The 21,945-nt window shown below is 43.1% G+C and overlaps 1 protein-coding gene and 1 long non-coding RNA gene across 5 annotated transcripts in view; one reads left to right on the top strand and one right to left on the bottom strand.

Moving 5' to 3' along the window:
- Positions 1–21,945, top strand: part of LOC6495749 (disintegrin and metalloproteinase domain-containing protein 12) — a 573,836-nt gene that overhangs the window by 380,211 nt on the left and 171,680 nt on the right. The gene's annotated exons all lie outside the window — the stretch shown is intronic.
- LOC116655694 lies at positions 20,099–21,163 on the bottom strand. Its single transcript, XR_004310759.2, has 2 exons — positions 20,782–21,163; positions 20,099–20,702 (listed from the first exon to the last, which is right to left on the bottom strand). It is a non-coding gene; the product is annotated as an uncharacterized LOC116655694 (long non-coding RNA).

Genomic DNA, 21,945 nt, shown 5'->3' with positions numbered 1-21,945 from the left:
CTAAATGGCTGGAAAATTTTAAATTTGAGTCAAAAAGGACGCCAAGATCAACCACCTCCTCCTTGAGCTGCAGGTCATGGTTGCCAATTGCATAGGAAGTACATAAGTCAAGCGCCCTCTTACTGTAACGAATGAAATGACATTTAGCTAAATTTAGAGGAAGAAGATTGATGGCGCCCAAGGAGAGACTCGGCGCAAATCATCCTGCAGTAGATAGCTATCCCTAATGCAGCTAATGGCCTTAAACACTTTAAGGTCATCCGCGTATAACAAAAAGTTCGAATAAAGAAAGCAAGAGGAGATGTCATTGATGAAAATGATGAATAGGAGCGGCCCCAAAGAACTAGAAGTTGACAATTTTTATACCCTTGCAGAGGGTATTATGATTTTAGTCAAAAGTGAGCAACGCAGTGAAGGAGACATCTCCGACACTATAAAGTATATATATTCTTGATCAGGATCACCTCCTGAGTCGATATGAGCATGTCCGTCTGTCCGTAGGTTCGTCTGTCTGTCTGTCTGTCTGTCGGTTTCTACGCAAACTAGTCTCTCAGTTTTGGAGCTATCGAGTTGAAACTTTGCACACATCCTTTTTTTCCTTGCAGGTAGTGTATAAGTCGGAACGACTATATCCTATAGCTGCCATATAACTGATTGATCGGAAATGCCATAACTTTGGTGTTTTTAAGTGAGAGGTTGGGACTTTCCACACATGGTATATTTGGCCAAGATATCTTATGTAAAAAATTTCATAAGGATCGGCCGACTATATCCTATAGCCGCCATATGATTGAATGATCGGAAATGGCACAACCTTAACTGCAAGGGTGTATCAACTCCTTCTCCGTCCCGAAATTAGCTTTCCTTTCTTGTTTTATTTAATTTTACTTTTTTAATTATAAATTTAATCATATTTGTTAGAGCGGTTCTTTTCTGGAAGGAATATTACGACGATATTATTGTGGAATATAAATTCATGTAAAACGAGTATATTTTTTGAAACACCATTAGAAGTCCACGTAATTATTCTAAGGAAAGACACTGATTACACAGGCTGACAATTTCCAACTTTGTTTTCCTCCACACATAATTTCACCTGCCTCATAACCTTCAAGCTCCCCTAAACCAAAATGCAGAACAAACGTAGGTTCTATCACCCACAGTTTCCGCGGTACTTATATTAATTAATAATGCATTGCCCATCCCTTGTTTACAAGGACTTCGCAAACTCGATTGGGAAGAGAGTCATACAAGTTTTTGAGATAGTCCAACGTTATTGTTGACCAGGCCTGTTTTATACTGTGAATTAAATCCTCCTTGGTAGCATATTGCTTGCCACCCTCGTACACCTTTCTAGCTAACCATCCCCAGACGTTTTCTGTTATGTTCATGTCTGGGGAGTATGGGGGCCACTCCAGGACACTGACATTTTCCTTTTGAATCCAAGCGTTTACAGTCCTGGCTGTGTGGATTGGGGCATTGTCGTGCTGAAAATGCCATTTGAGATTCCCAAATAAGTTTTTAAAAACGGAAAATGCAGTTTTTAGAACGCAATTGTAATTTTCCGCGTTCATCTTTGGGGTTAAAAACTGCAGTTCGCAGTTGCCATAAAAGGCTCCCCATACCATTACTCCTCCATCCCGGCTATGTAAGCGATCCAGATGATGCTCTTCCTTGCGTAAATTGCTGAAATAAGAATAATATCCGTCAGGACCCTCTAGGTTAAATTATTTACACAAAATGTTATTATTGAAGTGAAACTTCTTTAGGCGCGTAATGGATTTTCGGGGACGGAGTAAAACCGAGTCAGGATCGACACAAAAATGCGGGTACCCCCACCACCGCTCACCGTTCACTGTCCCTCTCTCACCATATGCGCTTGTTGAGGTGGGGGAGCCGCTCACGAACGTTGTCTCTCTTCTCTTCTTTCCTCTCTCTCAGACACCAGCGAACTGCGCCACGCCTCAGAATGCTCTCTGGCTAATGGGAAAACAATTATTATGGTGTCGATTTATATCTCACCAGGTAAATCGATTACTGATATCAAAGATTTTATCCACCATGTGCTTCTGCCATATACAGAGGGTGGTTCCAGGCTATTGAATAAGAATTATCACGAAATTCCTATGATCATTTCGGGAGATTTTAATGTTAATTTCGCGAGGGAAGAATCTGTAGAGTTATTGAACTTTTTCAAAAACACACTCAATTTGGATATTGTTAATGATAGGAACACTAGCACGACTAGACACGGGACAACAATCGATGCAGTTTTTGCACGATTCATTAAGGATTTAAGTGCTCACGTATATATCTCGCACTTTAGTTACCGTAACCCAATTATCACGACATTAGGAAATGATATTCATGAAATTGACAATGAAAATGGCACATGATTGGTAAATTGTCATTGTAATTTCTTTGTAATTTTTATACCCTTGCAGAGGGTATTATAATTTTGGTCAAAAGTGTGCAACGCAGTGAAGGAAACATCTCCGACCCTATAAAGTATATATATTCTTGATCAGGATCACCTCCTGAGTCGATAAGACCATGTCCGTCTGTCCGTCTGTCCGTCTGTCTGTTTCTACGCAAACTAGTCTCTCAGTTTTGGAGCTATCGAGTTGAAACTTTGCACACACCCTTCTTTCCTTTGCAGGTAGTATATAAGTCGGAACGGCCGGAATCGGTTGACTATATCCTATAGCTGCCATATAACTGATTGATCGGAAATGCCATAACTTTGGTGTTTTTTAAGATAGAGGGTTGGGACTTTCCACACATGTTATACTTGACCAAAATATCTTATGTACAAAATTTCATAAGGATCGGCCGACTATATCCTATAGCTGTCATACAACGATCGGAATTGGCATAACTTTGGTGTTTTTTAAGTTAGAAAGCTGGGACTTGGTACAGATTACTGTTTGGGCAACATAATTCAATATGCCAAATTTCATAAGGATCGGCCGACTATATACGATCCGCTATATATCTATTGATCGGAAATGCTATAACTTCGTTGTTTTTCAAGTTAGAAGCATGGGAGTTTCAATGGATTCCTCTTTTGGCAAAATAATTCGATATGCGATATTATTCGATATTCGATAATTTAAAATGCGTGGCGCCACCTAGCGGACTGCGACTGAACTGCAAGGGTATATCAACTTCGGCTCCGCCCGAAGTTAGCTTTCCTTTCATGATAATTGTAATATTGTTATTTATGTAATATTGTATACTTGTGAATAAATTGAAAATTTTTGGAACTATACATTAATCGAACGTCATTAATCTATAAGAAAATATTAGAAAAAGCAAATTCATGCTTCGTCGTTGAATTATTTAACCTCTAATTTTCAAACTAACCTAAGAGAGAAAATAGAGATGATGAAATGAAAATAGAGAGAGAGGAATACTAGAAGTTTCACTTCTGTCTTGCGTAGGCTTGACACACCCAATTTTTTTTTTTTTTACTATCAATAAACTATTATTTTTTTAGAATTGAATTTTTTTCCTGATTTTTTTGGTTTTTTTAGAGGTATCCTCGCGTAGCGAGTTCCATAATCGCTTTTAATACCCTTACAGAGGGTATTATAATTTTGGTCAAAAGTGTGCAACGCAGTGAAGAAGACATCTCCGACCCTATAAGATATATATATTCTTGATCAGGATCACCTCCTGAGTCGATATGAGCATGTCCGTCTGTCCGTTTCTACGCAAACTAGTCTCTCAGTTTTAGAGATATCGAGTTGAAATTTTGCACACATCCTTCTTTCATTTGCAGGCAGTATATAAGCCGGAACGGCCGGGATCGGTCGACTATATCCTATAGCTGCCATATAACTGATTGATCGAAATTGGCATAACTTTGGTGTTTTTTAAGTTAGAAAGATGGGATTTGGTACAGATTCTATTTTGGCAAAAAATCTGATTTGTTGAATTTCATAAAGATCGGCCGACTATATCCTATAGTTGCCATATAACTGATTGATTGGAAATGCTATAACTTCGTTGTTTTTCAAGTTAGAAGGATGAGAGTTTCAATGGATTCCTCTTTTGGCAAAATAAGTCGATATGCCAAATTTCATAGGGATCGGCCAACTATATACGATCCGCTACATATCTAATAATATAAGATGCGTGGCGCCACCTAGCGGACTGCGACTCAACTGCAAGGGTATATAAACTTCGCCTCCGCCCGAAGTTAGCTTTCCTTTCTTACTGGGAGAAAAACATTTTTAAGCATTGTTATAAAAGTCTAACGGTATATTTTTTGTTAATACATTTTAAATAGTAGATATTTAAAACGCGCGTTTTTTTGACATTTAAATGTGCATTAAAGCTGATTGGCTATTGATATTAACAAATCCATAAACTTGTATTCTTATTTTGATTAGTAGAAGTGAAAAATAAGAAAACATTAATTTAAACATTTTTTTGTCGCACAGTGATTATAAATTAAATCATAAATAATGTTTTGACTTTTACTATACCCTTGCAGAGGGTATTATAGGTTTAGTCAAAAGTGTGCAACGGAGTGAAGGAGACTTCTCAGACCCCATAGTGATCGGCCGACTATATCCTATAGCTGTCATATAACTGAACGATAGAAATTGGCATAACTTTGTTGTTTTTAAGCTAGATAAATGGGACTTTCTACGGAGTCAATTTTGGGCTACTTAATCCGATCTGCCAAATTTTATAAGGATCGGCCGACTATATCCTATAGTTGCCATGTATCTTTACGATCTTTGCGACCAAATCTTTCAAATGCATATCTAATATACACACATGTGTACGTAACGCCGAGCATTGTAGGTGGCTGCAAAAAATTGGTGGCTAAAAAATAAAATCGTTTGAGCCAATTTTGAAAAAAAAATTTTTTTTAAAAAACAAATTTATTTTTATACCCTTGCAGAGGGTATTATAATTTTGGTCAAAAGTGTGCAACGCATTGAAGGAGACATCTCCGACCCTATAAAGTATATATATTCTTGATCAGGATCACCTCCTGAGTTGATATGAGCATGTCCGTCTGTCCGTCTGTCTGTCTGTCTGTCTGTCGGTTTCTACGCAAACTAGTCTCTCAGTTTTGGAGCTATCGAGTTGAAACTTTGCACACACCCTTCTTTCCTTCGCAGGTAATATATAAGTCGGAACGGCCGGGATCGGTCGACTATATCCTATAGCTACCATATAACTGATTGATCGGAAATGCCATAACTTCGGTTTTTTTTAAGTTAGAGGGTTGGGACTTTCCACATATGTTATATTCGGTTTCTACGCAAACTAGTCTCTCAGTTTTAGAGCTATCGAATTGAAACTTTGCACACGTCCTTCCTTCCTTTGCAGGCAGTATAAAAGTCGGAACGGCCGGGATCGGTCGACTATATCCTATAGCTGCCATATAACTGATTGATCGGAAATGCCATAACTTTGGTGTTTTTTAAGTTAGAGGGTTGGGACTTTCACATAATATAATATATATATATAAATATTTTATGTACAAAATTTCATAAGGATCGGCCGACTATATCCTATAGCTGTCATAGAACGATCGAAATTGGCATAACTTTGATGTTTTTTAAGTTAGAAAGATGGGATTTGGTACAGATTTTATTTTGGGAAAAACAATCTGATCTACCAATTTTCATAAGGATCGGCCGACTATATACGATCCGCTATATATCTAATAATATAAGATGCGTGGCGCCACCTAGCGGACTGCGACTAAACTGCAAGGGTATATCAACTTCGGCTCCGCCCGAAGTTAGCTTTCCTTTCTTGTTTTTGGTAGTTTTTAGATTTTTGGTTTTGAAGAATAGATAAAAATATATTTTAAAAAACTTTTTAACGAACTAAACCATATAAAGGTTTCTTATTGATGGTGGTTATGCATTTATAACGTTAATTTATTAAGTTTTTTTATGTTTTAACGTACATTTTTGTTTATAAAAAATTTTGGAACAAAAGTTGTTTTATTTTCATGAAAGAATATCCTCCATTTTTGCAAAATTGGAGGTATAACTAGAAAATAGGTTATTCTAATACTAGATTTTCGAAAATGTTTTATTTGGGAAATGCTGTCGATTTCTTGAATAAATTTCAAAATTGGGATGGTTTCAATCGATGCGTTTTTAATAGAAAAATGCTATTTACTTAATCATAATTTTTTCACTTTTACCCAAATTTCTCTTAAACTAAATGACTTTTGTAATTGTACTTTGACTATCATCCAGTAAATTTTTAATTCTTCGGTGTCTCTTCGCGTACGAAAGCTCTCCAGTATATGTATGATTTTTATATTATTGGGGTTATTGAATCATTTTTTTCTATTAAATATGCTGCAACGAACTGTTTTTGCAAATATTTTCTCGCAACAAATACCGCGGCTAGCTCACAGAGTTTGGGGGATCGTTCCACCGAATTTATATATTCGACGTGATTGCTCGAGCCCAGAAATAACACAGGGTGCTTCGTTTAATAAATATCCCCTTTATTTTGATAAAGTTACAAAAGGGTGAATCTCACCGGCTGCTTAGCTCAGCCGACCGACCGCTCGTCCTCCCATCGATCCCCGATCACCGTTCCGGGTTGGTGCCAATACACACGCCCTCCCAAAGCTTGCGCCCAGCAGGGCTCACGGTTCCCTCCGTTTGGACTCACGTACTCCAGCTGCGGGGCCTGTGCTGTCGCTGTTGTTGTCGTCGCCGCTCTCCTGTCGTCTCTGCTCTCTCGTCGTCGCCGCTGCTCCTAATCCTGATCCTAGCGCTGCTCCTGTTGCTGCTTCCGTCGCTGATCCCGTCGCCGCTCCTGTCACTGATCCTGTCGCTGATCCTGTTGCTGATTCTTTCGCTACTTCTCCTTTGTGGGCACCGTGAATCTTCGGTATCCTCGGCTCACTGGGAATGCTGTGCGTACGCCCCAGCGCCTGGATCAGGATTCTCTTGACTTTACCGGGGTCTCCCTGCTTGGTTTCACTGTTGGGCTTGAGATCCCGAGCTGGCTACCTCTCGCTTTACAGGATCACACCTGGTCTTAACGGTCAGGAATCGACAAGGCGTTCGCCAGGATACTTGTCATGCCCGGGAATAACCCAACCCGACTCGTTTTACCCATGGGCTTCATTTCCACCGCGGATCCTTGATCCTTTTCCCACTTGCTCCTTGATTTATACTCTTTGGCTGATTTGCGTACCGCCGCCGGACTTACCCACAGGGGGTCCTTAAGCTCAGTAGCTGCGATCAGTATCGCAGATCCTTGCGCACTCGCATTAAATCCCGCACTTGAGACTGTCGGACTTACCCACGGGGGGTCCGTCAGCCTATACTCCTAATTCCGGTCCCGATTTGTTCCAGGGGCCCTCCTTATATAGTGCCTAAGGCGCCCGTTAATCCTTGCAAATCTCGCTTCCTGCCGTTAATCCTTAGCTCCTCTGTTCTCGCCGTTAACTTTCTCCAATTCCCGCCACATTTCTAACGGCGGGCTTTCTTTTTTTGCTAAAAGCAAAAGAAAAAGCTTATCAGTGGTCAGAAGTATTTGCACACGTTTTCGGTGCGTCAAAATTATTTTCACAAAAGTTAGTTTGATTTATTTCAGCTTAATATAATATCTAATTTGAACAAAAGATTTTCTTTATTTTATCAAAATACATTAATAATATTTAGTTACACCACCTTTGGTCTTTTAGGTATTGACCTTACCAAAGTTTGGGCAAATTCAAGGGTCAATTTGGACCAAATTTTGTCAATTTCAGCGATGACTCCGTCGCGTTTTCGATTTTTTATAAAAGCCCAAACGTTTTCGATGATATTCAGATCTGGGCTTTGAGGGGGCCAAGGAAAAACCGACCGATTAAGGTCGTTCAAAAATTTGGTCGGTATCCTACCCTTGTGGCATGGAGCATTGTCCTGCTGACGAATCCATTCATAAGTACGAAAAAATTTATTTCCTGACATAAAAGCTTGGTCATTAAGGATTCGAACGTATTCGATCCGGTTTAAAGTTCTTTCTATACCGATAGAGTATAGGAGGAGACGAGGTCTCTGAATCCATAATAGGAAAGGCATCCCCAGAACATGACTGTGCCACCACCAAACCTATTGATTGGTTGGGCTGCCAAATGCTTATGGTTTTTCTTCAAATGCATTAAATGATGACTGTAGGACTCCTGGTACTGAAATGCAGCCTCATCCGTCCATAAAACATTAAACCAATAGTCAAGATATCTTCCAATGCAAATTGCAGACGTATTGTTCGGTTGGTTGGTGTGATGTCAATCACTTTGCGGACAACATATGTATTGAAATCAGCTTCTTTTAGCCTGCGACGGATTGTAGAATCACTTATTTGTTTACCAATTGAATTTTTTGATTCTTGGGAAATTTTTACTGGACTTGCACTTGGATTGCTCGCTACAACTCCTAGTAAGTGCCAGCATTGTCTTTGGTCCAACACAGGTTTTCGGCCTGATCTTTTCCTTTTTTTAAAGTGCCAGCTGTATCGATCTTTTTTACTAAGCAGTAAAGATAAATCACTATTTGAATTCAATTTTCACCAAATTGAATTAATAAGAGCAAAGGAACTGCCACTTGTCGCTGAAAACCAAATACTAATGACGAAATTGCATTGTGAAAATAATTTTGACGCACCGAAAACGTGTGAAAATACTTCTGACAACTATAAGCTTTTTATACCCTTGCAGAGGGTATTATAATTTTGGTCAAAAGTGTGCAACGCAGTGAAGGAGACATCTCCGACCCTATAAAGTATATATATTCTTGATCAGGATCACCTCCTGAGTCGCTATAAGAATGTCCGTCTGTCCGTCTGTCTGTCTGTCCGTCTGTCTGTCTGTCCGTCTGTCCGTCTGTCCGTCTGTCTGTCTGTCTGTCGGTTTCTACGCAAACTAGTCTCTCAGTTTTGGAGCTATCGAGTTGAAACTTTGCACACATCCGTTTTTTCTTTGCAGGTAGTATATAAGTCGGAACGGCCGGGATCGGCCGACTATATCCTATAGCTGCCATATAACTGATTGATCGGAAATGGTATAACTTTGGTGTTTTTTAAGTTAGAGGGTTGAGACTTTCCACACATGTTATATTTGACCAAAATATCTTGTGTACAAAATTTTATAAGGATCGGCCGACTATATCCTATAGCTGTCATAGAACGATCGGAATTGACATAACTTTGGTGTTTTTTAAGTTAGAAAGATGGGATTTGGTACAGATTCTATTTTGGACAAAAGAATTTGATTTGCCAAATTTCATGAGGATCGGCCGACTATATGCGATCCGCTATATATCTAATAATATAAAATGGGTGGCGCCACCTAGCGGACTGCGACTTAACTGCAAGGGTATTTAAACTTCGGCTCCGCCCGAAGTTAGCTTTCCTTTCTTGTTTTCTTCTGCTTTTAGATTTGTCCTATGAACCTCTTTCTTTCCAATTTCTTTTTTTGTCCCTTCAGCAAGAATCAAGCTAAGCGATAACATTTACTTTAGGGAAATCTTTCAACAACAACAAGAATAACAACTAAAATAAGTTAGGATGTGCAAATAATTGTGTGTTGTGAAAATAATTTTGACTATGGTTGTATATATGTTTTTGTTTATTTTTTGTTTTTCCCTTTTTATACCCTTGCAGAGGGTATTATAATATTGGTCAAAAGTGTGCAACGCAGTGAAAGAGACATCTCCGACCCTATAAAGTATATATAATCTTGATCAGGATCACCTCCTGAGTTGATATGAGCATGTCCGTCTGTCCGTCTGTCCGTCTGTCTGTCTGTCTGTCTGTTTCTACGCAAACTAGTCTCTCAGTTTTAAAGCTATCGAGTTGAAACTTTGCACACACCCTTCTTTCTGTTGCAGGCAGTACATAAGTCGGAACGGCCGGGATCGGTCGACTATATCCTATAGCTGCCATATAACTGATTGATCGGAAATGCCATAACTTCGTTGTTTTTTAAGATAGAGCCACTTCAGCGCTTGCCGAGTAATTTTTTTCCGCGCCTTTCAGCGTTCGACTGGCATAGGCGACCACTCTCTCGCCCTCATCAGTATCCTGCGTCAGAACTGCACCCACGCCGTAGTCGCTGGCGTCTGTTTGCAGTACAAAATTCTTCGAGAAATCCGGGCATGCAAGCACTGGATCCTTTGCTAACCGCGACTTTAGCTTCTTAAATGCCTCTTGGTGTCTCGCCGTCCATTCCCACTTTGTTCCTTTTTGAAAAAGATCGTTTAAAGGTTTTGCGACCCCTGCGAAGTCTGGGACGAATCGCCGATACCACGACGCCATCCCAATAAACTGCCGTACGCCCTGTCCCTTCAGCAAGAATCAAGCTAAGCGATAACATTTACTTTAGGGAAATCTTTCAACAACAACAAGAATAACAACTAAAATAAGTTAGGATGTGCAAATAATTGTGTGTTGTGAAAATAATTTTGACTATGGTTGTATATATGTTTTTGTTTATTTTTTGTTTTTCCCTTTTTATACCCTTGCAGAGGGTATTATAATATTGGTCAAAAGTGTGCAACGCAGTGAAAGAGACATCTCCGACCCTATAAAGTATATATAATCTTGATCAGGATCACCTCCTGAGTTGATATGAGCATGTCCGTCTGTCCGTCTGTCCGTCTGTCTGTCTGTCTGTCTGTTTCTACGCAAACTAGTCTCTCAGTTTTAAAGCTATCGAGTTGAAACTTTGCACACACCCTTCTTTCTGTTGCAGGCAGTACATAAGTCGGAACGGCCGGGATCGGTCGACTATATCCTATAGCTGCCATATAACTGATTGATCGGAAATGCCATAACTTCGTTGTTTTTTAAGATAGAGGGTTGGGACTTTCCACACTTTTGACCAAAATATCTTATGTACAAAATTTCATAAGGATCGGCCGACTATATCCTATAGCTGTCATAGAACGATCAAAATTGGCATAACTTTGGTGTTTTTTAAGTTAGAAAGATGGGACTTGGTACAGATTACTTTTTGGGCAAAATAATTCAATATGCCAAATTTCATAAGCATCGGCCGACTATATACGATCCGCTATATATCTAATAATATAAGATGCGTGCGCCACCTAGCGGACTGCAACTGAACTGCAACGGTATATAAACTTCGGCTCCGCTCGAAGTTAGCTTTCCTTTCTTGTTTTTTTTTTATTTTTTTTAACCTTAGATTTCAAATTCTTTTTTTTTTGTTTATGATTATTAATTAAGGTTTATGCCTGTACAAACTCCTGTGCTTGGGTTTTTAGCTCACTCCGGTGGGCCCTCGTTTTCTTCCTTGTGCCAGCGTGACGTAGCACAGCAATCACTGGCGGCACAAAGTTCACCACTGTGTACGGCCCGTCGTACTTTGGCGCAAATTTTGCCGCGAAACCTTCGGCCGCTTTGGACAAATGGTGCTCCTTTGCCCACACTGTGTGGCCGATCTTAGGGCGCCACTCCCGCCTCCTCAGGTTGTAGTGCCGAGTTTGTTCCTGCACCGCGCGCTCCATGTTCCTTCGCACCAGCTCGAACACTTCCTGCAACTTTGCTGCATTCTCTGAGGGAGTGGCTTGTGCTGTTCCCGTCCCCAATGCCCCTTTATCATATATAATGCCCCTTTTGGCGTTCTTGGCTCTCTGCCTTGGGTTACGAAGCATGGCGAGTATCCCGTGGAGTCTGACACGCTTAAGTTTACTGCCAGCATTAATTCTGGCCAGTGTTCGTCCCATGTCCTTTGGTCAATGCCTGCAAACTGGGCGATCATTGTCTTAACCGTCCTGTTTGCCTTTTCTGTAGGGTTTTTCTGCGGCGTGTATGGTGCGGTAAACTGAAGACAAACTCCGAGCTCCTCGAGAAATTTTTCGAAACTCCTACTAGTGGGGACACCATTTTCTGACACCATCACCTTTGGCACCCCGTATCTCGCAGTAATCCTTTCGCGAATCGCCTTCTGCAGCGTCTCCATTGTGGCTTTCCGCATTGGGACCATTTCTGTCCATTTTGAAAACCGATCGATCATTACCAATAGCATGGTGTTTCCATGTTTGGACCTCGGCAACGGAACCACGAAGTCCGCACATACCGTCGCCCATGGCTGCTCTGGGACCTGTGTCAGCATTTTTCCTGCGGCCTGCATCTGACTTGGTTTATACCGCATGCATGTGTCGCATTTTCTGACATACTTCCTTATGTCCCTTTGCATCCCTGGCCAGAAGTATCTTGCGACTATTTTCGCAATTGTTTTCCTTCCGCCTAGATGCCCCGCTGTCGGTTTGTCGTGGTTCCCCTTTAGCACCTGCTGCCTCATATCCATCGGCACACACAGCTTCCATGATGCTACTTCCTCCTTTTCCTACTTTTCCTGTAGCTGGTAACATAATCATATTGTTGTAACTCGAAGACCCATCTCGCGATCCTTCCAAGTGGGTTTTTTATATTATTCAGCCACTTCAGCGCTTGCCGAGTAATTTTTTTCCGCGCCTTTCAGCGTTCGACTGGCATAGGCGACCACTCTCTCGCCCTCATCAGTATCCTGCGTCAGAACTGCACCCACGCCGTAGTCGCTGGCGTCTGTTTGCAGTACAAAATTCTTCGAGAAATCCGGGCATGCAAGCACTGGATCCTTTGCTAACCGCGACTTTAGCTTCTTAAATGCCTCTTGGTGTCTCGCCGTCCATTCCCACTTTGTTCCTTTTTGAAAAAGATCGTTTAAAGGTTTTGCGACCCCTGCGAAGTCTGGGACGAATCGCCGATACCACGACGCCATCCCAATAAACTGCCGTACGCCCTTCACGTTTGTTGGGGGTTCTAATTCCGTAATCGCTGCAACCTTTCCGGGATCCATGCCAATTCCCTGGCTCGTTATCCGGTGTCCCAGGTATAATAGCTCTTCCCTGAAGAAATGACACTTTTCCGTGCTTATCCTCAAGTTTGCCGCCTTCAGTCTACGGAATATTTCCTTCAAATTCGCCATATGCTCCTCCCTTGTGCGTCCGATCACGATGATGTCATCCTGATACGCAAATGCGTACGGAGCCATATCCAGACCTATGACCTGTCTAAGGCCCTTTGAAACGTTGCCGAGGCTGAGTGTAACCCGATCACCTTCCATTGGTACAGACCTTTCCTTGGTACCGTAAATGCCGTCTATCTCCTGCTCCCTTCCTCCAGTGGGATTTGCCAATAGCCGTCCTTAAGGTCGAGGCTGCTGAAAAATGTTGCCTCCCTGAATTGCTCCAGGATGAAGTTTATCCGTGGCATCGAGTACGCGTCCTTTATTGACTTTGCGTTTATTTGACCCATTGACCTGTCTTTTTGTTCACCATGACGATGGGTAAGCTTCCCTTTTCCAGCAGCTCTTCTACCTTTTCATTAAACTTCCCCTGTATTTTGGGGTTCTTTGGATAATACCTTTGCTTTATTGGGATGTCGTTTCGTCATCGTGATCCTTTGCTGTGTTATGGTCGAGCAACCCTTCTGGTTTCTGAATGCCGCTAGCTCCTCCTCGATGAACCTTTTGTCCCGCTCGCTCTCCCATTCGTCCGAGGGTCCAGTTATGGCTATGGACAGCCTATCCTCCGGCATCCGCTCCATCTTTCTATTCTCGGGACCTTGACTTGGTGGCCTGCGCAGTTTATTGTTGTTCCGAATTCTGCGAGGAAATCCCATCCAAGCACCGCGCTGTCTCCCATGCCTGGCATATCTAACATATTACATTCTTTTTTCTTGTTGCCAAAGCTTAATGTGAGTCTTTGTGTAGCTCCCGTTGGCCAACTTTATTAGTCTCCTTGTTGTTCTCCGCTCTCCGGCGATTCCCGGGTTCTCCGCTAGTTTTTCTGAGATGAAACTAGCCGTTGCCCCGGTGTCTATCATGAGAGGCAGCACCTCGCGATCTCTGACTTCCTCTCTACGGCTCAGATCGCTGCGCGTGTCCCGCTCTCTGGCATCACTCTGTGCTCCTCCCCCTATTGCGCCGCACATCCTGCAGAACAAAATTCTGGGGTTCCTGCACCCATTGGCCCAATGGCCCATGCCTCCGCACCTGTTGCACGCCTGCGCTGAGTTTTCTATATGTTCCTATCTAGGCGTCGCTGCCCACTGCAGATTCGGCTGTCTTTGACTTTGACTTGCTGCCCATTGTTGACTCGGCTGCTGCTGCCTTGGGTCTACCGTCAATTGTTGTTTCTGCTGCTATTGCTGCTACATTTGGCTTCGATCCTCAGGCTACCATCTCTGCCCCCATCCCTGTCCTGGGGGGCTCTGTTGCTCCGGTGGTTTCTGGTGCAGTTCCTCTTTTGGCCACCTTCTGTCTACCGCGGAGGCTTGCCTATTAAAAACCTATTCTTCCACGGCCAGCTCCTCGAATTCCTCGGCTGGACCCATAACCTCCTCGAGCGATGCGCATGTGTATGGCCTCATGAACATTTTCATTCGCGGCATGCAGTTCTCCACCAGCCTTTCAATCACCTCCTTCGTGACTTTTCCTAAAGGCTTCATAAGCGTCTGAAGGTCCTCCATATATTCCTTGAACGGTTCTCCTCGCTGCTTTTTGCGCTGCCGAGCCTGGTCTGCCAGTTTCTCAAAATGCCCTTTCGGCAGGAAAAAGGCCTCGAAGCTCTTTCTGAACTCCTTCCATATGGGCCACTCCTCATCGTTCATTATTAACCATCTTTGCGCTCTGCCCTGGAGTAGTGCTGGCATCGGCCGCTGGATTGTGTTTATTTCCAACCCGTAAGTTTTAGCGGACCATACTATTCGGTCCACGAACTCGAGAGGATCTCCTGTTCCGTTAAATCGGAACGACCATTCCCGGACTTTTTTGGCCACTTTCGCATAGTCAACCTGCACCGGGACTGACTTCCGCGCTTGTGGCTCCATGCTCCTTATACTTTTCAATTCTGGTACTGCCTGACTTTGAATGAGCTTCTCCGACTCGCTCACCGCTCTTTGTCTCAGCGTGGACCTCTGCGCGTATTTCTTCTCGAATCCACGCGTGACCGCCATCACTTCGTCGTCCTTCGTCTCGTCGACCCACCTTGCAACAAGTGCCCTCATGTTCTCTACTGTTCCATCCGCAGGGAGGCCGAGCTCTCTGCACACTTCGCACAACTCCTCCTTGCGAAGCGCGTAAATCCAATTCTTTCTCTCCATCTTGAAGCTGTGTTACTCCTAGACTCTAAAGCAATCACGTAGTTTTGGCGCCAGGTGTAACTAGGCCCCACTTTGGGCCCCAGGTGTTATGAACTGTTAGGGGGAGTAAGGGGGAGTTGGGGGGATCGTTAAACCGATTTTATATATTCAACGTGATTGCCCGAGCCCAGAAATAACACAGGGTGCTTCGTTTATTAAAAATCCCCTTTATTTTGATAAAGTTACAAAAGGGTGAATCTCACCGGCTGCTTGGCTCAGCCGACCGACCGCTCATCCTCCCGTCGATCCCCGATCACCCTTCCGGGTTGGTGCCAATACACACGCCCTCCCAAAGCTTGTGCCCAGCAGGGCTCACGGTTCCCTCCGTTTGGACTCACGTGCTCCAGCTGCGGAGCCTGTGCTGTCGCTGTTGTTGTTGTCGCCGCTCTCCTGTCGTCTCTGCTCTCTCGTCGTCGCCGCTGCTCCTGATCCTGATCCTAGCGCTGCTCCTGTTGCTGCTTCCGTCGCTGATCCCGTCGCCGCTCCTGTCACTGATCCTGTCGCTGATCCTGTTGCTGATTCTTTCGCTACTTCTCCTTTGTGGGCACCGTGGATCTTCGGTATCCTCGGGTCACTGGGAATGCCTTTCGCCGTGGCGGGCACCTAATCCGTGTTAACAGACTGATGGGCTCACCTCCTAGGCGTACGCAGGGCAGGTTACGCTTCTCCATATCCATACGCTCCGCAGGATCTATGGCAGACCAGAGGTTTTGGCGTCGCGTCTTCTTTAACTCTAGGCGATACGCTGTGCGTACCTGGATCAGGATTCTCTTGACTTTACCGGGGTGTCCCTGCTTAGTTTCACTGTTGAGCTTGAGTTTCCGTGCTGGCTACCCCTCGCTTTACAGGATCACACCTGGTCTTAACGGTCAGGAATCGATAAGGCGTACGCCAGGATACCTGTCATGCCCGGGAATAACCGAACCCGACTCGTTTTACCCATGGGCTTCATTTCCACCGCGGATCCTTGATCCTTTTCCCACTTGCTCCTTGATTTATACTCTTTTGCTGATTCGCGTACCGCCGCCGGACTTACCCACAGGGGGTCCTTAAGCTCAGTAGCTGCGATCAGTATCGCAGATCCTTGCGCACTCGCATTAAATCCCGCACTTGAGACTGTCGAACTTACCCACGGGGGGTCCTTCAGCCTATTCCCCACTAGAAGGTGGGAGTTCCTTCTCGGGTGAACCCGCCTTCAATAAACAAGCCAATAGTTTATATTGCACTCGAAATGCATGAATGTATGAGCGTGCTTATGTATGTTTTATTCTAGTGGGGAATACAAGTTAAAAAGAAATACTAAAGATCCCTCACCGCAGTATAACCTCCCACACTCCATGGCTTTTGACGACAAACTCAACACGAGCGCACCATATTTATCTATCTAGTGTGCCCGGTCTCTTCATGAGGGCAAGTATCGATAATCGACCCGCGACATCCCCACCTCCGTGAACCCCTCAAATCCAAAGCCGCCAACTTTGAAGCAGGGCGCACTATCCAGCTAGTCCGATCTCCATCCATGATTTTAACGCGGACTCGTCTGACCTCACCATCCATTCCAGCAAAGGCCTCCTCCAAGACGACCAAGACAACCTTACTATATGCCATTGCTTCCGCGTAGCTCTTTCCTTTACAAGGTCTCCATTCAGGCCGAGGGTATCCGTCGGGCAAGCTGGCCTCCCTGTCCGCTCCAACGAAGTTCTTGCCGTTGTCACTGAGCAGTCTATGTACTGGCGCTCGACGGCAGATGAAATTCCTGATTACAATTATGCAGTAGTCCGTGGACAGGTCGTGCGTCAGTCACGTAAACAAGGTCACCGCTTCTACTGGTGCCGAGCTATGGCCACTAGCAGTGGTTCAAAGTAGTCGATGCCCGTGTTTTTAAACGGCCAGCCACTGGCCTCCAGACTGGCGTCCAGATCGTCTGCCAGGGGTCCCATAATCGGCGGCACCATCGGAAGCACCCTCCGGAGTCATTCTCTGCGGCCCGCATCTCGTCGGGGAACGCTTCCCGTTGTGTTTTAAGGACCAACAAATTCTCAGCTGCCTGACACTCAGCTACAGTGAGGCCATAGTTCTCAAGCTCATCTCGAGCGAACCAGACGAGCACAGCTCAAATCCGCCTTCTGCATGTATCACTCTGGTAAAACTTCGAAAGCTTCGCTCTCTGTGGCGAAGCTGTCCACATAGTCGTCCACGTAGTGGTAGCCTTGACTTTTTCGGGGATCCGAATCCAGGAATCGCTTGGAATTTTCAATCTTCGTATGATGCGCCGCGCTCGGTGAGCATGCAGCTCCAAAAGTCATCACGCCCATCTCATAAACGTCGGGGTCCAGTTGGTCATCCCCATCTCTCCACAAAAACCGTTGCGCACATTTATCTTCGGGTCGATTCACCACCTGGTGAAACATCTCCTTGATGTCACTGCAGACTCCGACAGCACCTTCCCTGAAATGGAAAAGAATAGATGCCAAGGGCTTATAGTGTTGCGCCCCCTTTCTCAGCGCAGAATTCAACGAAATTTCTACAACTCGTTCCGCTACATTAAATAACAATCGTATCTTCCCCGGCTAGTTGGGATTCTCCACTCCAAATGTGGAAAGTACTATGTCTTATCGCTTCCTTAATCCTTCATAATCCTTGAATATTCCTGGGTGAACTGCTCTCTGCAGCCTCTGGAACCTCCGCCTTCAGTAGTCCTCGACCATCCGTTCCACGTTATCATCCAACGACGTGGCTAGGAGGTCCTTCTACGGTCCCAAAAACAACCCATCCTAATTCGGTTACGGCCGCGTACGGTCCCTCTCTGGCAAACCATCTCGTTCTCAATGGCAATCCTTAATGTCCATGGTCCAATCCGAAAGCAGCTTCGGTTCTGCATTCTCGTAGGGCATTATCGGTAATCAAGCGTCCTTGTTCACGCTCGTGACGTCTCGTCTGTGCAGGCTCTGCATCGGAAAATCCACGTTAGTAGGCTCCCTTGTGGCCCTTACCTCCGAACCACTGAATATTTAGCTGACGAAGTACTCCTTTTTCGCCGAGCTCTGCAACCAGCTCGTTGTCGACCATCGTAACCAACGAACCTTCATTCAGGAGCGCGTACGTATCCACCTGCTTCCCACCTCCGTATAGCGTCACCGGCAATACACGGAACAGTAGTCGTTCTCGATCCTCGTCGACACACCTCAAATTCCTTTCCGGAGTCGCCGGAGCATCCACGGATGACGATGCTTCTTCATTCACTCGGACGCCTTCCCTCGGTCCAACCGACTATCGGATCCGGTTATAGCTTCTCCAATTGCAGTCTCCTTAAGCCTTTATTGCTTGCTTTATGCAGAAGACGGTGATGCTTCCCCCTGCATCCATTCGCGGGGCATTCTCCTGACACAGCGCAGGATCCAGTCATATTCCCGCTTCGCAAGCACATAAAACATAAGCAATGTTTTGTGGCGAGCCTCCACCTGTCTGTAGGTGTGACTCCAATGAATCGTTGGCAGTTCCAAACTGCATGTTGTCCAGGTCCAAGCCCTTCACATATTGCGCAACCTCTGAAGCAGTTCTCCTGTTGCTTTTCCTGCTCACAGTCGATGCTAGCATGAAGCAATCGACGCCTTTGCTTCTTTCCATCGATGTCTGCCCCCACGCAGACCACATTCGCTAAGTCAGTCAGCCACGAACTTCAGTCTACAATAGTCGGAAAGGGCTGAATAGCTGCAGCATAGCTTACCCACTTCACTCGTTTACTTATTGGCAGCTTGGCCACAAGGTCTTCCATGAGGGTAGGATTACACAAATGCTGTTCTGCCTTTGCCGACTGCAAGAAAGCCTTGAGGTTACTCACATGCGTGGAGAATGAAACGAGCTTTCCCAAATTATGTTCCGTTATTGCGGGCACATCTTGGATGCTGTTGAGCTGACTGCGTATTAGTTGCTCCGGTCGGCCATATCTGAAACGCAGCTGCTCCATCACTGCATTCACATGCTTTATTTTTAAATTGAATTTTTTTCCTGATTTTTTGGTTTTTTTAGAGGTATCCTCGCATAGCAAGTTCCATAGTCGCTTTTTTTGTATAGAGCTGGGAGAAAAAAAAAAATTTAAGCATTGTTATAAAAGTCTAACGGTATATTTTCTTAATACATTTTAAATAATAGATATTGAACTTGCATAAACGCTTATAACGGTAAAAAAAATATTTTCCCAATATGTTATTATAAGGCAGTGAAATATGCAAAAAAGCGCGTTTTTTGGATATTTGAATGTGCATAAAAGCTGATTGGCTATTGATATTAACAAATCCATAAACTTGTATTCTTATTTTGATTAGTATAAGTAAAAATGAGAAAAAATCAACTTAAAAATTTTTTGTCGCGCAGTGTAATCGACCTGCGACAGGAATTTGGTGATCTCTCTGATCAAACTATTACGATATGCCAGCTATGTTCTATGTAAACTAGTCTCTCAGTTTTGAAATATCGACTTAAAACTTCCAACACATACTTCTTTTCTGTGCAGGCAGTATAGAAGTGGGAACGGCCGAGATCGGTCGACTTTATCCTATAGCTGACAAATAACTGATTGATCGGAAATGCCATAACTTTATTGTTTTTTAAGATAAAATAATGGGACTTAATACAGATTTCATTTTGGGCAAAGTTATTCGATTTGCTAAATTTATAAGGATCGGCCAACTATATCCTATAGTTGCTATGTAACTGATCGATCGGAAATGACACAACCTTACTATTTTTTGAGATGCTTGGGTCTGTTTTAATAATTTTTATTACGAAATTGATTTGATAGTAAAATTTTCATGAGCCGATGCTCACGATCGATCTGATATATATATAACTTATATATACATATCCATTATATACAGGGTGCGTACGGTATTTGAGGACATATTGCTGTTAAAACTAAATTGTTTGTATTTTTAACAAAAGTAATTGTAATTCATTCAAATTTTTACAGCAAGTTAATTGATACTTAAACTAAACAATTATTCAATAAAACCCCCGTTCGCTGCAATTACAGCTTCAATTCTCGATCGGAAACGTTTACATGCCCGAATTAGATGATCCTTATTCATTTCGGGCATTGCTTTGGCAATACTAGTTCGAAGGGAAGCAACCGTGTTGTGAGGGTACTTATTGGTGTCCCTTTCAAGTACGCCCCATACGTAGTAATCCAAAGGATTAAGATCCGGTGAGCTAGGTGGCCACAAGTGACGGCCCTCATGGACTTGGAAGGGTCCAGGTCAACAGTATCCTGAACTTGTTCAATAAATTTTGGTGTTTTCACACAATTTGAACGTTGTTCGTGCTTTTTACGCTTTCCAGTGCTTTTCACATTCCCACCAGATGATTGCAACTCTTGACGAACTTTATAAACGAATGATCGGGCGACTTTCAAAAATGTGCTTATTTCAAGATCGCTGTGCTCTGCGTGTAAAGCAACGATAACCGCATGTCTTTTCATTTCTTGAGTTAGAATATTGTCCTCCATTGTTAATCTAAAAAGAATAAAAAGATCACAACACTAGGTACAAAATGGCAGCCTCATATATCAATGTCCTCAAATACCGTACGCACCCTGTATATATATTAATAAAGTTAGATTTCCTTGCTTGTATTAATTTAGAGCAATCAGCAAATTTTAAAATTCTTCTGTGGTGGAATATTTCGGTCTAATGAAATTCGTGGCAATTCGTGCTTCCATTTGGGTTTTGTTGGATGCCAATTTCATCAAAAACATTTTGATTCTAATAACATCAACAATGTGTGAATAGATATTGGCAAAAAGTAAAAAAAAAATCATTCGCAAAATATTTATTTTTAAACATAAAAATATTTTATAAAACAAGAAAGAAAAAGCTAACTTGGACCGGAGCCCAACTTTTATAAATTCTGCTTAGAATTAGGCAAAATGAATATTTTTCCTTTTACTTATATCGTAAGAACCCATATATCGTAAAACCATGGCAACGCTGATCAACACGTCGTCATTTTCTTATACACTTTGAACATTTTCCCTACTCATATTCAAATCCAAATAGGTATACTTTCTGAAACCATTTACAATGAAAAATTTACAGTCTACTAAAGTCTACTAAATAAAGATTTTTTAAGATACAATTAAGGACCATTTCATTTCTGTCCAAAGAAACAGTTTAGTCCAGCATGACGGATTGACTGGAAAGATTATTCACCTTAACCCGAAGTTTTGCCTTAAAAAAGGGAAAACAAGTTGATGGTTGTAAGCGTCATAGACTGAGGATTATGTCCTTAGCTGATCATTAACCTGCAACACAAACTAAGGATGGAAGCGATGTCTTGCTGGAGCGACTGGATTTGCCGTGGAGTGAATTCGAGAAGCTTGGGGACACGATATCCCTTCAGGACACGGTCGATGGGTACGTAAATCCAAACAACGACAACGAGGAGTACAAAGGAAGGTACCTAAACTTAATTGCGTATTTAAGACTGCAGTGTCTCGTTTAAACGACTAGCCATGACATATTGTGCTTTCCGTATTGGAAAAATTAACGATATTAGCGAAATAATTAACGAAGGCATTAAATATGCCTTCAGAATGTATAGTATTCTATGAATGGGTAGTACTATATAGAATATATAGTATTCTCCGCTCATATTACCAAGATGTTTCACCATGTCTGGGTATGTACTTTCCGTACTTACCCAATTATCAATACCAATCATACCAATCATCAAAATTATCAAAAAATTTTAATGCGA

This window comes from Drosophila ananassae, chromosome XR, assembly GCF_017639315.1.
Source record: "Drosophila ananassae strain 14024-0371.13 chromosome XR, ASM1763931v2, whole genome shotgun sequence".
NCBI classification, from domain to species: domain Eukaryota; kingdom Metazoa; phylum Arthropoda; class Insecta; order Diptera; family Drosophilidae; genus Drosophila; species Drosophila ananassae.
Note: the sequence above shows the minus strand (reverse complement) of the source record. Positions and strands in the feature narration are given on the sequence as shown.